The 20,966-nt window shown below is 33.7% G+C and overlaps 1 protein-coding gene and 1 long non-coding RNA gene across 15 annotated transcripts in view; one reads left to right on the top strand and one right to left on the bottom strand.

Moving 5' to 3' along the window:
* Nucleotides 1–20,966, top strand: part of LOC143229430 (uncharacterized) — a 252,158-nt gene that overhangs the window by 60,132 nt on the left and 171,060 nt on the right. Inside the window, exon 1 of one of the 14 annotated variants that reach the window (XM_076461755.1) lies at nucleotides 13,670–13,741. The exons of the other annotated variants lie outside the window; for them this stretch is intronic. The gene's annotated coding sequence lies outside the window, so the exon portion shown is untranslated. Of the gene's footprint in view, nucleotides 1–13,669; nucleotides 13,742–20,966 lie in introns of those variants that run through there. 14 annotated transcript variants of the gene reach the window in all.
* LOC143229432 (uncharacterized) overlaps nucleotides 1–20,966 on the bottom strand; it is a 72,400-nt gene that overhangs the window by 10,371 nt on the left and 41,063 nt on the right. Inside the window, exon 2 of the long non-coding RNA XR_013015860.1 lies at nucleotides 6,293–6,366. This is a non-coding gene — a long non-coding RNA (uncharacterized LOC143229432). The remainder of the gene's footprint in view (nucleotides 1–6,292; nucleotides 6,367–20,966) is intronic.

Here is a 20,966-nt window from a genome sequence, read left to right as displayed (position 1 = left end):
CTATTCACAACTTTGGTTAAAGTATAAATTTAAAAAAAAAACGTGTGTACAATTAAGTATCTTTAATGTTACAGATAAAACATAAAAAGATAAAATAACGTAATTCTAAATTCTTTATCAATACACATGCTTTTAATCGTTATTTCAATTGAAGCTTCTGTTAATAGTTAAAGACAATTGTACTTTGCATGATACATTTTAATTCCATTATCATAATCGTAAATCTTGTTTGGATTACTCGACATTATATCTAGGTTTGGTTTGGTTTGAATTTCGGGCAAAGCTACACGAGAGCTATCTGCGCTAGCTGTTCCTAATTTTGCAGAGTAAGACTAGAGGAAAAGCAGCTAGTCTTCACCACCCACCGCCAATTCTTGGGCTACACTATTACCAACGAATAATGGGATTGACAGTCACATTACAACTCCCCCCACGGCTGAAAGAACGAGCATCTTTGGTGCGACGGAGATTCGAACATGCGACCCTCAGATTACGAGAAGAATACCTTAATCACCTGGCTATGCTGGGCTTGTATCTAGGTGTAGAGTAAAATCATTTACCTATTGTATGGCTTATGTAGTGCTTTTAAAATATTCTAATGGGACTACGAACTAACAGAATGAAGCAAGAGTCCAGAGCAATCTCTAAATTTCTACAGAACGACAAAAACCACTATTTTTCTTTAACGAGTAAATATAAAAAATGTGGCGGACGATATGACAACCATAAACAACTATGAGAACGTATAGTAAGAAAGTTTTAAACAAGTAACAGGCTAGGTAATTTAAAGTTTTTGTTATTTTCATCCTGAATATTACCTTATAAAGTACGTAAGCTAAACGGTCAGGACAGAAACCCTAAAGCATAGATATAGTAGTCCTTAATTTCAAACTGCTGGATAGAGGGAGCTAACCAGTCCGCAGATTACATGATCCTATTAATAAAATATTTGAATTAATTATCAAGTTTATAACATGCTCGTCGCTGAAAGTGCAAAATATGTTCAGAAGCACTTCATGAGCTCGGACTTTGGACCTTACCAACATTCTAAACATTAACCTATGATCGGCTTAGTTCAGTTGAAAAGTCAAAAAATATAGACAGTAAAACCTTATATTATGGTTGAATGTATTATCCGATTTTAATATTTCTATTGTCTCCCATGTTGAGTCATTGTATCATTAAGCCACACTCATTCGTGGTTACTGTGTCGTGGTAAATTTAGTTTTGCGATACTTATTTTGTTTTCAACGATAATTTATTCATTGTTATACCTATATATATTTGTTCATTTGGTATCCATTATTTAGCTTTGCGCTTAACAATAAACAAATCGATGTACTTCTATATTATCATATTAAACGTAAGTAGACAAATAACATTATAAAACATCACTAGAATAGAAAATATGTAGTAAATTTCAAGCAGTTTTAAAATTAAACAAAAACAACTGTACTCAAAGATAATGTGAATTTTGGAAGGGTAAAGAAACATAGGAAAAACACTGTTTTAGACACAAATTGGATGGCTGTATACATGGTGTTCTGAAAGTCACTGTACAGTTTTGTAATCAGCGATAACAGCATTCATTCAGTCTATTTCAAGCCAGAAATTGATAGCGGTGTTTAGAAACAAAATACGAAGGATCCAAACCTGTATTGATGCCAACGAGGGTCACTTTCAAAATTGTTTATAATTGTCATTCACATTTACCTCCTGTATTCTATATTGAAACATGCCTATTAAGAAATATATAAGTGCACAGTGACTTTCCGAACATTCTGTATAATCACTGTGGGCTATCAAAATATAACACGGATACATTAACTGATATACATCATCTTTGTTAAATTTCATAAAATCTACAAACACATGATAATATCAATAAATTAAGGCATTTTAAAACATAAATTAAAAGTCAAACATTAGATAAAAATAGTATTTAAAGAATTGCCTTAGATATAGAACGATTTCTTTCAACCACGTGCTACTCATGAACAGTTTAAAGCGGAATTCGTCATGAAAACCAGACTACATGGTACGACAGTATCTTTTAAATAAACACAACTTTAAATTTAAAATGGTGTGACATTTATGTTGTTAAAAGAAACTCAAATGTTTCTACTTTCTAAACTTTTAATTAAATTAATTGTTTTATAATTCGCCTTAGAGTGTGATTAGAGAATATCAAGTGTGGTTGTGACATAACAGAAAAGTTGTGTTACTTTACAACACATCTTTTCTAACCGTGTGTGTTTAAAAAATGTTGATTCCAAGTACAACAGTATCTTCAAATAAGCACAACTTGAAATTAAAAATGGCGCGTCATGTGTGTTGTTACAAGAAACCAAAACGTTTCTATTTTCTAAGCGCTTCAATTCAATTAATTGTTTTATAGCTAACTTAAGTTTGTGATTAAGGTACACCAAGTGTCCTTCAGACATAACGCATATTTTCTTACCATGTGTGTTTAATAAAAAGTATTTAATCCAATATACTACTGTGTTCAAGGATGTTCCGTGTCTGTCAGTATGTTATTGACTATTGCAGTATGATGTTCGTTCATTTTGCATGGAATGTGTGGTATTGAAGAAGGCGTGATTAATGATTTACTCAACATTAGACACAACTTCTGGGTGTGTGGTTTAAAAAAAAAATGGGTGGAACTTGATAATGAGAGGAATTGATCGATGATAAAAACTTAAATCGTCGCACGTGCTAAGCAGGTTATCTCTATATATGCAGAAAGTTTGATCTGTGTATTCTTGCGAGATAACCCACGCTACGTTGTGCATGTTTTTGGTCCTGTGAAGTGGGCGTATTATTGATTTGTTCTGGGCGTTAGTAACGATAACTGAGAATAGTATTGAACTTTAGAATTACACTACCCAATCACCGTACACGAACATTGCCAGGCGAATAAGACTACGAATACTTGTACATTTTTATGAAAGTACTAATATTAAATCGTCAGTTGAAAAAAGTCTTTCATCTTGTATATATAAAAGACTGATAGTTAGTATCTGTTTAATCTTTCGACCAAACAGATAAATGTAGTAATTTTCCCCCGAAAACTGAATAAAACAGTTTAATAAATTTTAAGTACACATAGAAAAGGATGGTTTGGTCCTTGTTATTTTTGAAAATGGGTTATGATAAAGTCCATCATATTTTGAGACAAATGAAGGGTTACATTATTCTCATTTCTTTGAAAACTGGGATATATTTAGCACTAGTTTTCCAGGAAAAATTAATTAATTGTACACATAATTACTATAAAAACTAGAACAGTGTATCTGGTGATGTTTTTTAGCTTAAAGTTACATAGGGATTATCAATGATCCGTCCACTACCGAGAATTGAACCTCCCAATTGAACATGGAAAATTTTAGGCTGGAAACTTATCGCTAATCCAAACTAGAACAACGTTAAAACCAGGGTTTAATTCAAAACATAAATTTTAATAAAAAAGAAATATTCTTTAATATTGCACTGTACATTTTGAGTCGAAATTTTATTATTGCCTTTATAAATATGGGGCTCTAGCCTCCCCCCTCAATAAGCTTTTTATATTTCGATAAATGATAATTACAATAACAGCATTATTTTAAAATAATTTTCTTTATTAAATCATAGACCTTCTCCAGCGGCACAGCGTTATGTCTGCGGACTTGCAACACTAGAAACCGAGTTTCAGCGCCTCTGGTGGGCAGAGCACAGATAGCCCATTGTGTAGCTTTCAACTTAACTTGAAACAAACAAATGAATCGTGAGTATTTTACGTAAAATCTCGTCATCCTGGTGCAATCGAAGGCAGAGTTCTTGGTCGTATATCTAACTTGAAACAATCGTTTAAACTATTATTTGACAAAAGTCTTCCTATGTGTGTATAACTGGCAAGCAGTTGAAACAGTTGTCACCAAAACTGGTTTTCACTATTAGAGTACTCTAGAGAGTGAAATAAGAGGTTGGAACTCAAATGTGACCCACTTACACTTCCTGAGACTCTTACGTCTTGTTTGTGCTTTGAACAGGTTCAACGGCTACAATGCTATAAGTGCTAAAACGAGATGATATAATTGGTTTTCAGTATCTGATTTTATGATAATTCAGTCTTCAGTTCATTATATACTATTAGCTGTATATAGTGGGAATCTTTGATTTATTATATATTATTTATAGTTTCTAGTGCCACTGGCTTCCACTAGGGCAACATATTAGATACAAGTTTGCATTATTACATAAAATAAATTAAGTGAAGGTTAAAGGTCGCTTTAACATATTTAAAGTTTTTTGTAGTATGAATTGATTATTTTGTTCACAAAAGGTGAAATAAAACGAATATTTTCACAAAAGGAGAAAACACTGAAATTAAGTTTTAGTAACAGCCTTTCTCCAACAGTCTTCAAGAGATGACAACCTTGCTAAGTACATAACATATTGATTTTTTATAGGCTATGTTTGCTTTACCCTATTTATTGTCTAAACGAGCAATTACTCGTCTAATTGGAAGTAATTACAGGGACTTAGCATCTTTGCACCCACGTTATGTGATGCTGTTGTTTCCATGGTGGGGTGCCCTTTCATTTATTGAATATCTAACCATGAAATCTATTCAGATAAAATGAATATGTTGATCAAATTGGCTTCAGGTAATATCCTGCCTTACGGCTAAGGATTTCGGCATGTTTACGACTCTGACATCACCAGGGTTCTGGGAAGATCTCTTAGTTGTGTCTGTGTCTTAATAGGCTAGGTTATAGCCCTGCTGTGAGTCCTGCTGCTTTAGTAATTGATTCCATTCTTGGTGCAGGAAGTTAGCTACACCTCTAGTTGAAGCTCAAACATGAAAAGATGTGTGAATTCTTGCGCATGCTGTGGTAATATTGTATATTATATCGACTCCAAGAATTTTTCATCTGCAGAAGGACATTCATGTAGGATTCTGTAGAAGCTAGTGATACTACAACTTATGGTTAGTGTGCCATATATTTGATACGTACATATACCTGTCCAGTGGTTTATATGCTCTTATATGGTTTATGATGTTTTTATTTGTAATAAAATATACCTGACAATGTGTCAAGTGTTTTGTATGCAAGTAACAGCTCGATCGTTGAATGAGTTTTATCTTACTGTGGATGTGTAATTTCAAATAATAAAAAGTCTCTCGTCCATATATTAGGCTTAGCTGCACTTGTAAGTGAAGCAATCAACTTTGTCTACTGGCTCTTTGACATTGAACAAGATATTTATATGAATATGTTATAAAGCACTAAGGGCCCCGTTTCTGAAAATGTATTCCTAGTAATAGTACAGTATTTGCAATATTTACCTGCCGCTGTTTTGTCTCTGGTAAAACTGTCTTTGAATATACCTTGTGTGAGACTAAGAAACAACGTTACTTATATACATCCACTGATACGTCACGTGTTAGAAACTTTGTACACGTCATATCTTTATAGTTTAGCTGGTGTGGAGTTACGTTAAAACACATTGATTTTTATACTAGTAACCTATTTATAGATAACAATACATTAACTTTATTTTGTTAATTTGAACATGTCTAATGTATGTTGTAAACCATGACGTTGTTTGTGTGATTATGAATGGCAAAAACTTGGAACCAACATAATCTTCTTGATATCTGGAAGTGTCTCAAAGCGCATGTAATGTTTCTAGCGACAAACCCTTATGGAAATGAGGATTTTGAAACGTTTTAAATATTACCAGATTGTATATAATTGGAAAATAAATAGTTAAACGAAATTTTACGGTAACGTTTCAGTACGTTCGAACTATCCACCTATTTTGTGAAAAACGTAGTGCCATGAAAAGTTAATCACATTTTAAGCATAGCTGTGTATCTGGTGGTTAGTTAGCTCTACAACATTTTAAACATTCTCATCGTAACCCATGGTACGTTATACTAAATGGAAGTGTACCGAAGTGTACCAATATTTTCAAACTTATATGATTATCCAATAGTAAATAGAATTATTCCGAAATGTTTTTACTTTTATATTGTCTATTTATTCAGTAGCCAATGCATTTCTAAACATTTTCAACATCTGTATCTATCCATATACGAAGTAAAATAGCTTTCTTAAATAGTCTGGAAAGTCTACAGGGTAAATAACTCTGATATCCTTAAGGAAATAAGAGGTCATAATACTGACTACAGTGTAGTTATTTAATTGGTCAACAGTGTTCTGAAGAACTACGAAAAAGTGGCTAGACAATGTGGACTTGCAAATTTTAATTAAAGAATCACACAAACGCCAAAACTCACAAAAGGTCAGTCCTGTATCTCCTGCTGTCTGCTTACAAAATGTCAGTCTTGTATCTCCTGCTGTCTGCTTCACTCTGGAAAAGAAGAAGCGATATCCATAAAACCAAACCTGTTTACGTAAGACTTAAGCTTCATTCCAATGCAAAATTTGTGACAAGTCTTGACAAAACTGCAACAGTGTCCAAAAACACTTAACTCTCTTTCACGAAACTGGATATTGGAGTGGCTCAACTAAGACAAAGATTAACATCTAGTAAAGAATTAACCTTTAAACAAAGATACCAACAACATTGCACAGTAATTCCAAGAAAATGAAGCCAAATTATATCAAGAGAACTGTCAGGTAGGATTAACTTATCGGTCAAGCGAGAAACGCTGCTGTCTCAAGGTGCTGGTTGAAAGTTGATGATATTAGCATCACATAAAATCAAACTTTGTAAATTTGGTTGACACCCAGGGACTCAACGGTAAGTCTCTGAATTTACATTAAAAGTTAGTGTCAATACCAATCAGTAGGCATAGCAGAAAAAGCCAGTTGTGTAGCTCTGTGCTTAACAACAACCAAACAATATATTATTAATGCTCTAGATATGATGATATTGAAGAGTATGTTGGCGATAGTCAGTGGCAAATAAAAGTGGTCCATTATGTTACAAGGATTACCGCAATACCTATTTACTCAGACATTTGTAAAAGTAAGTTTTGTTTCTATGCCTCTTTGTTGAAGTATACAAGTACACTTATGCCTCTTTGTTGTATTGAGCAATACAAGTACACTTATGCCTCTTTGTTGTATTGAGCAATACAAGTACACTTATGCCTGATAAGAAAGTATTGATTATGAACAATACAGCAGCTCTCGGAAATGTTATACAGAGAATAAATACATAATAAAAAGATAAAACAAGGAAGCGTAAGTGTACGAGTGAAACAGAATTTTTTATACAGAGAATAAATACATAATAAAAAGATAAAACAAGGAAGCATAAGTGTACTAGTGAAACAGAATTTTTTATACAGAGAATAAATACGAAATAAAAAGATAAAACAAGGAAGCATAAGTGTACGAATGAAACAGAATTTTGTTTCAGTGGCAGATAAGCCTCAATGCAACAACGTTATGTCTGCCGACTCGCACCGCCTGAAACCAGGTTTCGATACCATTAGTGAGCAGAACATTGTGTAGCTTTATGCTTAACTTCAAACAACCAATCACTTGCAGAGGATATTATGCACTGTAATAATTTTGTATATTATATATGTGATTTATACAACTATTATGTGGAACGAGGCTATCTGTGTTGTTTTGTTTTCTTTTTTTGTTGTTGTTTTCTGAATTTCACGCAAAACTACACGAGGGCTATCTGGGCTGGCCATCTTTAATTTAGCACAATAAGACTATAGGGAAGGCAACTAATCATCACCACCACTTACCGACAACTCTTACTCGTCAGTAAAGTACATGTATTAGTATAACGGGACTGGCTGACACATTGACGCCCCCACGGCTAGAAGGGCGATCATTTCTGGTGAGACGAGGATTCGAACTCAAGATTCTCATATTGCGATTCGAGCTCCCTATCCATCTAGCCATGCTGGGCCATTCTGTGTTGCATTCCCAACCAACTAATTGAGCAAAAGGACTTGTCTGCATCCTCGTTCAGAATACAATGTTGCTATATACTTATTACAAGAAAGTGGTAACACATGTAGGACCAATAAAAAATGATCTATTGAAGATTATAATCAATTTTATTGTATTATAATGTTTGCAAAGACTTCTTGGTCAAAAACTAATGCTTAGAATAGTAATTATTATTTTAATAACTATTGTATATGACACTACTATGCATGCGTGTGTGTGTGTCATATATAGTGTGAATGTTTTAAGTTACAACTTGAGTCGTTTAGTATGCGTCATCTCCTATAAAACATTAAACTTGTGCATGTTTTTCGATACTTTTCTCAAGTGTTCAGCTGCATATTTTCTTGTTAATTTATGTAATGATTTCTGCACCTTTTCCTTGCATCTCACTCTTGTGTATTACATAAAGCTAAGACTTTCTATGCCACTTTACTTCTTTAAATACATGATTTTCATGTCCTTCTATAGTTATACCCTTATGACCTCGATACACTGTTTTGCTGTTTTCTATAACCTTATTATGACAGATTTACTATTATATAAATCTCTCAATATTGATATTCGTTTAAGTTCAATTTATATATGAAAACGTATGTAACTTCTACGTTAAATCTGTATTGCAAAACTCCCACCTATTCACAAAAGTCGTAGAAAATTCTCAGTTGTAATAATGGACAGTATATCAGGTCATCTCTTAAGTAATGTCCGATTTTAGGTTCAGAAAAAGAGAAAATATTTCCAACGTTTTTAATGTTATTTAATCAATAATGTATGTTCCATTATTATTATTACTTCCTGCCAACGATTCACAAGCTTCTGAATGCCACTTCTGTAGAATTCTTAAGGTTTGGAGGAAAATAATGTAGAAAATGTAGTTTTGACATCTTCATGTCTTCCAAGCTCTTTTCCATCAAGATAGTTCTGCAAACTTCGGAATAGATGATAATCAGATGGAGCAAGGTCTGGAGAATAAGAAGGATATGGAAGTTTTTCCCAGTCTAGCTCTTCAATCTTTGTAGATGTCATCCTTGTTGTATGGGGCCGTGCATTATCCTGATGTAACACAACACCTTTACGATTGATTAAAGCAGGCCTCTTTTCTTTCAGTGCAACATTCAAGCGCTCTAACTGTTGACAATAGAAGTCTGATACAATCGTTACACTGAGTGGCAGCAACTGAAAGTGTATTACACCAACAATATCCCACCAAACCTAGGGTGGAAGTCAATTTTAGGCTTGCTTTAGCCAGTTTACTTGCACTGAACCATTGTCTGCAGTGTTTAACATTTTTGTAAAATATCCATTTTTCATCTCCAGTCACTACCTTGTCCGAAAAAGGTGAGTTAAGTTCACGAGAGTGCAGAGAAGTGCAAATGTCCACTCTTGCTTTAAGGTTGACTTCTATTAAATCATGGGGGGACCCATTTCCCAAGTTTTGACACCTTTTCAAGTTTTTTCAGGTAATAGTGAACGGTTGAATGAGTTGAATTAAGCTTCTGTGCTAGTTTTCAACTGTTACAGCACAAACTTCATCAAGTGCAGCCAGCAGCAAGTCATCATTAAACTCGACAGGACGACCTGAACGTGGAGTATCACTTAACCTGTAGTCACCTGATCTGAACTTCTGAAACCGCTTCCACATTTTATTTCATTGAGAGAGTTCACATCATAAATACCTTGAATGTTTCGTGTAGTTTCTGCTGCACTATTGCCTTTTTTAAACTTATAAAGCATTATATACCTTATGTGCTCCTCAGACACATCCATCTTTATACGGGTTTATTTGATTAATGATCTGAAAAAGTGGAGATGGATTAGTTTCTTTTATTTATCTGAACATTTTATACGCGTCCTGCTACATATTTTAGCCAATGAAACCTTCTACAAAGACAAAAATTATGATGCACTTTCTGTATTAAATTTTCGGACATTACTTATGGGATGATGACTTTGTGTATACGTAAACATTGGTTATCGTCAGTATTATTGTGTAGGCTAAAATTTCTAGGAACTCTCCTCTCAAGCCTATATATGTATCCAATGCGAACGCCAAAAACTGTATATTATTGGTTTGATATAGTTAGTGTACTATAAACCTCGGAAGCTATAACTGTGATTAATGCTTATTAATCGGGAACTTCTGATGTATTCATCGGGTGAGTTTATAAATTTCTAACTTAGCAAACCATTTAACTTCAGTGGATTCACATCGGGTACTAGTATTTTAACGAAAACATTATACAACTTAATTGGTGGAAAATTTGACGTGTGACTAGCGAAAAAACGCGGAGCTATCTTGCTTCCTGTTAAGTAAATTGCATCTACATCAACTCAAGATTAATGTGGATTAGGGTAAACCATCGATAAAATACCTAGGAAGTTCCAGAGCAGATAGAGAACCCAATACGGTTTGTAAATTTGTAAAACTTTTGTACATAAATCATTATTTATAATAACCATTATTATAAGTTGTATTATTGTTTGTAGATTAAAATATATTTCCATTAAGAAAAAAACAGTGTGTATTAATCATTTTTGGAAAGGTCATAAATTGGATATATGTGGACATTTATTTAACTTCTAAATTTAAATTATCAGTCAACTCAGTTTCAGGCTATTTGGAATTGCAACACGTAACATTGTATTCTAAGGGACTTTATATTATTGTTCTTTTATACTCTTATATTTTTAGGTACACTGTTTAGCTCTTCTTTTATACTTTTATACTTTGAGATATACCGTTTCGCTACTCTTTTATAAGTACGAGTTTCAGGAAGAGCTTCGTATAAAAACTTTGACAAACTCTTGTTAGGACCTAAATATTTAAGAATATTTAGCTTCGAGGTTCACTTACCCTGGGATCTCTGATTTTTTAACATTGTTTGACTGCGTGCGAATCTCTGTACGTAGGGTAAAACAGTAGTTTTGACTGACCACAATTCAATAGCACAGTATCCAGGTTATATAGGTGGTGACAGTGCTTTAAACCCAATGTCACAGAATTATAATATTTAGTATCTAGGAACATTACACTTAAAATACTTTAATAAAAATATTATTAGCAGTGTTATATATAATAGTAATGATAATAAGCAGTTTTTAAGTGCTATTAGTACAATTTTACATTGTCTTAAAATCTTCTAGACCGCACTACCAAAAAATAGCTTCTTGCATAAAGCTGGTAAAGTTAATATATTTAGTAAGAATGGTTTCGATGAGCAAATTATTATCTTATTTTTGCTATGATTAAAATAATTGAAAATGAAAATATTCTGAAACGTTTGCACTACTTCTTAAGTAGATAAACTAGTAACACTTCTGTCGACCCAAAACTACGGACGTGACCTAATGGTCAATGAGCTGGGTTGGTTGCTGATCTCAAGTTAAATTCAAGGCCCAAGCTCGTAATATGCTGCTAAACGTGTTTCACATTTTCAGTGGTGGGTGGGTTGGCTGTAACTGTGACGGTCAATCACGATATTCGGTTAAAAGCATGTAACAGTACAGGTGTCGGGTTCCGTTATAATGTACTTGCTATCTGGTTAAAAATTCAAAACCAGCAACAGTTATACCAAATTCTTTGTTTGTTTGTTTTTTCCTGGCTGTTTAAAAGTCCAAGTGCTGCATAATGTCTGTTCAGAATGTAAATACAAATGAATGTAGTCGAAACATCTTGTGTTCTTCAAGGACCAAGCAGTTTTAACTGTTTAGCACTATCTTTGTGAATGATGCCCATCTGTTGTGCACACTTAACACTTTCCATAATTAAACTAATTTTTTTGTAGAAACGTACGTATGAAAAAAAATTTTGTGAACGTTTTTGAATCCAAGTCTAACTTACACATAATATGTTCACTTAACTGTAAATGCACTTACTTCCAATCATTCCTCTGTTTCATGAAGGAAGCATTTTCTACATTATATTATGCTGCACTTTTGTTGTTGGTAAAAATTCGTAATTTATTATGTCTCAATAATACGATATTTTCTCATCTTTCAAGTGCCATATGTTAGTACACTTAAACAAAATAGTGCCATAGTTTCGAAAATTACGCAGGTCCAGTGAAATAGGACCGTCATTGTAATAATATATAATTATAACTTGTTATATAAGTATCATTCCACATAGGCTGAGTTTACGGTAAACGTCAACAGTATTTTCGCACATTTTCTTCCATCAAATCTATATTTGACTTTCATAAAGTCTTTTTCTTTTCGTTGATTTTGTAATTCCTAACGTTCTGTAAACGATACTATTTGTCCTTTACGTTATTTTTTTTTTCAAAATTAATATAGTTTGCCTTTGTATAATTTAACTATAAACAAACTAGTCAGATAAAGTTCTTGTCTCCGGTTCAACTCGGCCAATATATTTCAGTATTTTAATACATTCAGCTGTGACTATAACAGCAAACTTTGGTTGTGTTTTAAACATTCCTAGCCTCAAGGAATAATCGAGAAACGTGAAACTTGGATAAATTATTCTTGATGACGCGCACACAGCCGTACTTAATAACTAGCTAAGCCAAATTATAATATTCAATGCGTGAGAAACTCAACGCCTTTTTCATGGCATTGATTAGAACTGCTGTACATAGGAAACTAAAAGGAGGCATGCCTGGCTATTGACAACCAAAGGGTTTATTAGCACGCTATTAACTTAATAAACGAAGAGTGCTACTTCTTCAACCTTATCATTTGTTAATGGGTAATTAAAATCCACTATCTAAAATTGAGCACTTATCGTATACGTAATGAGGTATTTGACTCTTCAAGTGCGCAATAAACGCTGAAAGACACGTTGAATTAATAACGTGGAAAACTTTCTCCCTTATGCACGTTTAGAGAAAGTCATACTCGAAACGGTTCTGCTTCAAGCATCAACGTTAAATTAAACTATAAACTACGTATTTACGAAAAAGGTTCAAGAAAGTTAAGAGATTATAGGTTTCATCCATGGACTTGTGAAAATCAGGTGCTTAAGATATTATTTAAAAAATACTTTTTTTTTTAATATCAGTACAATTTTAAACCTCAAATTAGTTTAAAATTGTTAGCACGAAAGTTCATTCCCGCTAGTGCTAATTAAAGGTTATTGTGCTACAATTGTATATATACAGTGGAGCCCCTCACTAACGACCCTCTTACTAACGACTTCCCCTGTCATACGACCGGAAAATTTTTTACGGTACCCTGTTTGCATTAAATTGACCCCTCGTGGACGACTTCCCCTCAAACGCGACTAACGACCTACCAAATTGAACAATTTTGATTATTTTACCTCTCACTAACGACTAAGTGATATTATTATGTGGCATATTCTGTGAAGTTACATAGCGGTCTGCCTTCTCATTTATGGCATATTACAAATTTTTTAAGAAATGTATTTTTGTAATGTAGTGAGAACTAGTGAAAATATATTTTGCATTACATATTACCGCATTTTTTATTTCGTTTTTAAATACTCCATACCCTTAAAATGAACAGAGACCGATTGCCTATTATAAAAACGTACATAATTTAAATCTTGGTAACGAATTGGGTATCCACCCCTCACTAACGACTCCCCCTCATTAACGGCCTTTTTGTCGAGGCATTTTCGTTACTGAAGTCGTTACTGAGGGGCTCCACTGTATATCCCTCTCACAATCCACGTAAGTACTTTCCCAAATGAACAATGTTCTGGCAAGGTCTAGTGGATAGGACGCTTAAGGCACTCGACCCTCAATCAGCGGGTTGCGGGTTCAAATTTCTGTCACCGAATGTGCTCACCATATTAATCATTGGGGCGTTATAATGTGATGGTAAGTTTTACCATTTTTTGTTGGTGTGGTTTAAGAGCTGGTAATGGATGATGTTGACTAATTGCCTTCCCTGTAATCTATCACTGTTAATTAGAAACAATTAAAGCACATAGCCCTCGAACAGCTTTGTGCGAAATTAAAAAAAAACCAACAAACAACAACAAAAAATCAAGCCTTAACAATTATTAATTGTACTACAAAGTAATTCTCCTTGGTGTCACATGTTTCTTTTTGACGTTTTTCATTATGGTGGCTTATGGTGGTTGGGTTACTTTTATTAATTTTTGATGTTCGGTTTTAGTAAATGGTGGTTGGGATACTTTTATTACTCTTTGATGTTCAATTTTAGTATATAACGACTGATAGTGAAGGGCAGCTCTCAGTGCGATTCATAATGGGTTTGAAAAACCCACATCTTCCCAAAGTTTCATTTCTAAAAGCTTTGGAGTGAAGGCGAAGAAGGTAATGTAAAAACATATCAACCTGACAACATCAGTAATTTCCCGTACCGACAAGGTTTATTGTTTAATACCAGGGTTCATTAGGCCAGTTAGGGTACGAGAAACTTAATAATGGTCGAGTGTGTGTGTCATTATATAAAATTTTATGAATAACAGCTGTTATGGTTTGAACTAGGTTGAGTTAGTGAATTGTAAATGTTTTCAATTTTACTTGAATCAATTATTACTCAAGATTAGGGTAAGGACTAAAACCATAACATTATTTATTAATGCAATCGTCTTTATCTCTTTTATGTCATTCCTAAATTGTAAATCTTTAATTAGTGAATTGTAGTTTAACTTTCATCACTTTGTAAGAAGAAAGGAGAAATGAAGAAGAAAACATTCAAACAGTGAAGACATAATAAACAAACATTTTGTAATCGACCGATATTCCTTCATTTCTTGGTATTATTGACTTAAAATCTGGTATAATCAAAGTATAATCCACGAAAAGCATAACTGTAGGTTTTGACAATTACTTTGCCATATTTTGACTCATGGGATTTGGTGCAAACATACTTTTTCATAGGTCCCAAACATAGCCTTAGACTTTTGGGATGTTTTTCATTTCCTCAATATTTCAGTGAGAAAAGCGCAATTTGTGGTTTTTGTCAACTATTCATATGTATTTCAATCAACTACATGGGATATAATATAAATATACAAGCAGTGATATAGACAGTTTTCGATTTTTCTGTTTCTCGCGATTTTTTTTATTTTGGTGTTGAAATGGCCACGTTGGAATTGCGTTGCATGTTGCATTTACCTGCGAAAGTTGTATTGTTTAGTTTATATTTAATACAACAATAGCAATACTTAGTAATAAATTAGCAAACAATGATTTATAAGCATAATGAAATGATTTATTTTTGAAAGAATATACTACACGTTTCGAAGCAGAAGACAAACCAATGTTCTGTCAAAACATGTAGCATCCCTCCCCAGGAAAATAAATCACTTCATTATGCTTATAAATCGTTATTTTATAAATTATTATTATAATAGCATGACATGAGTTCTTAATTTTCGTAATAGTAGAATGTGGTAGATGGGAGATTTACCTTCACTTCCACTGCACTGATACACATCAATGGGCATCGCCATATGTTTTTCTGGCTATTTCTTCTGAAGTCTGAAAAATAGTCACGGCAGAGTATTACGGTAGAGGAAACACAACAAAACAAGCTGTAGACCTCTGCCGGAAGAGGTAGAAACCACATTTGCACACCTCCGCTGTGTGAAACTCACTTTCAATATTTTAGAGTACATTTTACCTTTTCATGCACTTGCATTTTGCATATTCATATTATTTGACGTTCATGTGTTGTGGTTTTATATTTATTTAAAAGAAACATCTAAGGCAAAGATATGCTTAATGGTATACTTTATGTCCTAAAATCGGTATAATAGCTGTGCGGTTTATACGAGGTCTGTTAAAAAAATACGCAAACTGACGTCATAAAACAAAATGCACTTTATTTAGAAGTTACAGGTCTGGGACCCCTTCAAAGTACTCACCTCCCCAACGCACACACTTATCCCAACGGTGTTTCCACTTGTTGAAACAGTCCTGGTACGCTTCTTTTGTAATGTCCTCCAGCTCCTTCGTCGCATTTGCCTTAATCTCGGGAATCGTCTCAAATCTTCTTCCTTACAAGGGTCTTTTGAGTTTGGGGAACAAGAAAAAATCGCAAGGAGCAAGGTCAGGTGAGTAGGGGGTGGGGAAGAACAGTGATCGAGTGTTTGGCTGAAAACTCACGAGTTCTGAGGGTTGAATTTCGCAGCAACGCGGTGCATCTTCAATTTTTCGGTCAAAATCTCGTAACAAGATCCAACTGATATCCCACACTCTTCAGCAAGCTCTCTGACAGTCAGACGTCGACTTGTCCGCACCAGGGTGTTAATTTTGTCGACGTGTGAGTCGTCAGTTGACGTGGAAGGACGTCCAGGACGCTCATCATCTTCAATGGACTGTCGACCATCCTTAAAACGTTTATGCCACTTGAAACATGCCGTACGCTTCATAGCAACATCACCGTAAGCCGTGTTAAGCATAGCAAATGTTTCAGTCGCAGATTTTCCAAGTTTAACACAAAATTTCATAGCAAGTCGTTGCTCCTTCAGGTCATTCATTCTGAAATCCGCCAAACGAAAAAATCGCACTTCACTTAAAACTGCGTAGCTAATACACAAATAAAGATATCTGCAATCGGGAAATTGCGTTGTAATCAGCTGATCTGCGCAAACCTAACGACACCAAGCGGATTCCCCTGGAACCAAATGGAGCCGCGCAATTCAAACAGTCCGCGTATTTTTTGAACAGCCCTCGTATATGTATACATTAAGTTAGATGAGGCAGCAAGGACTGGGAGACCGGTAATGCTTGAATTAGAAAGTTTTGTTTGTTTGTAATTAAACACAAAGTTATACAATGGGCTAGCTGTGCCCTGCCAACCATGGGTATCGAAAACAGGATTCTAACGTTGTATTAGAAAGTAAACATAGTTATTATTATGTATCAGAATTTCAGTTTTCTCACTTGTATTGCATGATCTGAGTGGTTGAGCAAAAAGACAATAAGAATATTTAATGTAGGAAATATGGAATTTGATGATCAGCTTTCATGTCCACGTTTGTACCACAAATTGCTGACTTTTGTTTTTAACTGAAAATAAAAAAAAATGTCATTAGAAGATGTAAAGTGTAGTTTTGGGCAGTGTGTGTGTGTGTTTTTTTTTTATAGTGGAGCTACATTGGATAATTTGCAGTGTCCACCGAGGGGAATCGAACCCTTTGATTTTAGCGTTGTAAGTCCGTAGTTTTACCACTACCTCAAAGGGGAGCTTTGAGCAGTGTCAGTGTTTTTCAAATAAGTTGTATGACAAAATATATCTCTTTATATGTATTTGTAGGCACTGTTCAAATCATAACGAGTTATCGAAAGAAACTCTACAAATATGATGAAATAATTAGTATACGCTATACTGGTACTTTCATGTGTACATAAATACTCCGTGAATTTAATTACCTCGTTGAATCAGTAACTAATTAGATTAAACTTAATATTAAAGAACAACTTTGAATAACTCAAAAAATGATCAACTAAAAATCAGTTTTATCAACGGATGTTATTGGACAATCAGTGCGACTGTCGCTGTCTGTACACTTACGCCTCCATTCAGTCAGTGAAGTCTTACAATTGAAACGTTCCCTCGTGCGCGTGAGTTATTTAACAATGGGGAGGAAATTGGTTCTTTTTCTTAACAATGAGAACTGTGCTCTCCATTCTCGCTCAGAAACACTGCTTGTACTGTGAGGAAATCGTTCCGGATATTCGAGCCAAAGCTACAGAAGGATTTTCTTCGTTAGCTTTCCCTTATTTTGAACAGATAAACCAGAGAGAAAGCAGCTTGATGAGAACATCTACTGTGAACTACTGAGCTCTTGAAGTATTCCAATCGAATATTGAGATCTGAGTAGTCACTCTAATAAAACATCCACAGACTCGCAGTCCGGTACACCAACTACTGGGCCACGCCAATCCCATTTGGGAAATGTGTTTGTTGAATTTGTTCATACGACTTCATTCTCTTTAAGTACCAGTTTCAAACTGTTCGTTTTCGGATATGCACGACTTGAGTTTGTGCTTAATGATTTGCTGTTTTTCTGGAACTTTTACATCTATATAACATTTCAAACGTGTAAATTACAACGTTGTATTACAATTTTTACAGCTATTTTTTTATTTATTTTTAAATTCAAGTTAATATTTGAAAAACGGTGAGGTTAGGTTCCTATTCGAAGCCTCTCCCATAGTCATGAAATAATTAAATTCAAATCGAATATGCTCGTGACATAAACGTGAATAATAATTATTTGATCTAAAAGACGTCACTTTAAAATCGATGTATCGTCAAAATGCAAACTAAAATAAACAAACAATTAGGAATATAAAAACCTCTCAAGAGTGATTATTAAAAAGTAAGGACATAGAGCTGGAGATATCGTAAACATCATTTACTCACACTTGAAACCTCAATTTTACCTTTGAACTGTTACCTAGAATTACATTTGGAATCAAAATTAGGATTTGTAGTGTAAATAAATGTCTACGATATTTCGAGCCTTGTTTCCTCACTTTTTATTTACAGTTTCAGTTTATACATTTTAAATTTTAAATTTTGTTTAACTTGTTTAGTGGGTTTTTTATGCTCAATCATTGGCAAGGTATTATTTGACATAACTAACTAACTTTATTCATTATAATGATAATAAACATAGCTTGTAGCTAGTTAATACGGTTCATGATGATTTATTGTAGCTGTTGACTATTTGATCGCATTAGTTCGAGATATAAATTGTTAAACTGCAGCTGTAGATTGTCATAGATATTTGTTTGAGAATATAGCGAGCATTTATATTTTTTCGTGTGACCATATTCGCTATATATATCAATGGGAAAATATGTGCATGGACTAAGACACAACTTCCACTAAAAGCGCATAAAATTTTACCAGTAAAAAAGCAATCTTTTCAAATAACACATATACGTCTAAAACATCGTTTTAAATAATATTTCGCGTCATTAAAGTAATTATTCTACAAATGTGTGAAAAAACTTTAGTATTATATTGATTTCGTGTACAATATAAGGGTTGTCTCCTTAAAGACACCTATAGTATAGTGTACAAAGCACTTGAATATCTACAAGTTAGTCATTTAATGTTAAGTTAATTCATATAATTTTTGGGTGGTGATTCTTGTATCACCCTACACGTCAGCTTTTTAAATGAGCACCGTATGTTTGTAAGAAAGCAAACTTCGAGGAGTAATGAAAATATTGTACACACGAGAACTGTGATGCTTTTTTTTATCTTATAATAAAATATGATACGATAATATATTATAATATTGAATAATAGAAGAAACAAATCGTCTTTTCAGTACCTTGTTTAATATTCTCTAAAAGGTTTAGGTACAACATACTTAGGCATTTTTGTTGTAGGCTGGCAAAAAAGTAGTTTTCTTTACAAGTAGAAACGGACCGTTTTGAGCGTATTTTCGTTTTCATGTAAGTCTAACAGGAAGACATTTTTGTGCATTTTACACATGTTCAGCCTTAGCAATCAACAATAAAGGTTGTTAAGTGTTTTCTGAACTGGATCTTTACTGTTTGAGGTTTTTTCAATGTTATATCGAAATCACAAGTTAAAATAACTTTCAAACAAGTGTGTGTTGTATTAAAATGGGATTAAAAGTAACGTTAATCGTATGATTATTATGCTATATCGTATTGCAATAGTGTCTCAGAATTTCAGACACGTCCCTTTTGTTCCTTTTCACCTGCTCTCTTACAGCGCAGTCGGTTATAAAGAGATATGTAAACAGGCAGTTCGGAATATAAACTGAAATATACAAATCATTATAATGTTACTAAAACGCTTGATGCGCATCGAGCTTTGGCATTTCGCACTTAAAGTGTGTTTGACGGACTTTAAACCAAGAGTGAATTTAATTAAATTGCACAAGGCAACATGGATATACACATGTAGTTACATGTTGCCTGATGCAACTAGTACATGTATGACAGGACATATTGAATTGATTTTATAAGCAATGTGCTCTGTCGACTGGCCGGTACTTCACAGCCTGGGCCCTAGAGCCTTCTATGTGAAAGATCAGATCGTGCATATAAATATAACTTTGTTTCTCGCCAGAATAAGTTGTTCTTTTTGTTGGTGTTCCATTAAATTTATGTACTTCACGAAAACGTATAGTGCAGTTATGTATTGAGTGCTTTAGTGTTAGTTAAGGTTACACGTAAAAATAAAGCTCCTTATTACAGCGTATGAATCACTACAGTAGTTGCAGACTATTATATAATCAGCGTCATCTTCTCTGCTTGTGCTTGCATTAGGTAAGAAGCAGTGATTACCATACAGAATGGGTTCTGTATTGCACCAAGCGATTTGGCTGTCTTAAAAACTAAGTTTGAAGCGTTAATATAAATGTATATATTCTTTGGGATCTTTGCGATACCCTTTCTTAAAAAGCTAAGTTAAAGTAACAGATAAGAGATAATTAATTTCTATTGGTTTCAGTTTTAGATATTATAATTGTTACATTTATTTTTGTGGGGCAGGGCTTGGTAAACGAATTTTCTTTTTTTTTGTTGACCAGCCTTTTTTAAAAAAAAAACATTTTACTCATTCAAAACAGCTCTTAAGAAGATACCTAAATGTTATTTTAATTAATATATGAAAATTTGTTTACGAACCCAGTTATTGCGGCAAGTAACGAATTTCTTTATCTGGTTGTTTTTTACACATTTTTAATAAAAACTTCAACAGAAAAACGACAAAATTTATTTTTCATACAATTATAGTGATCATGGATTTCTCATCTTTAGGCTAACATCTACATTAAAATCTAACATATTTTCATTGGAACACAATGACAAAAGGTCAGTCTGGTTATTTCGAATATCTTTTCTTCACATGTTTACGTTTTTCTGCTTACAACTCCAGTTGTGAGGGGTAGACCAATTAGAAAAATACGAAGTGATGGCTGGGTTAACAAACATTTATTTATTACGCACCAAACTGAGTGAAAAGTTTACTTTTTGCAAAATTACTTGTTTTTGATTAGTATTATATTATGTAAAACAGGTCTACTCCGCATTTTTGAACAAACATCATCAACATTTGACTTTCAAAAGTCTA

Source organism: Tachypleus tridentatus, chromosome 10 (assembly GCF_004210375.1).
Source record: "Tachypleus tridentatus isolate NWPU-2018 chromosome 10, ASM421037v1, whole genome shotgun sequence".
NCBI classification, from domain to species: domain Eukaryota; kingdom Metazoa; phylum Arthropoda; class Merostomata; order Xiphosura; family Limulidae; genus Tachypleus; species Tachypleus tridentatus.
The sequence above is the reverse complement of the archived record's forward strand: the minus strand, read 5'-3'. Positions and strand labels throughout refer to the sequence as shown.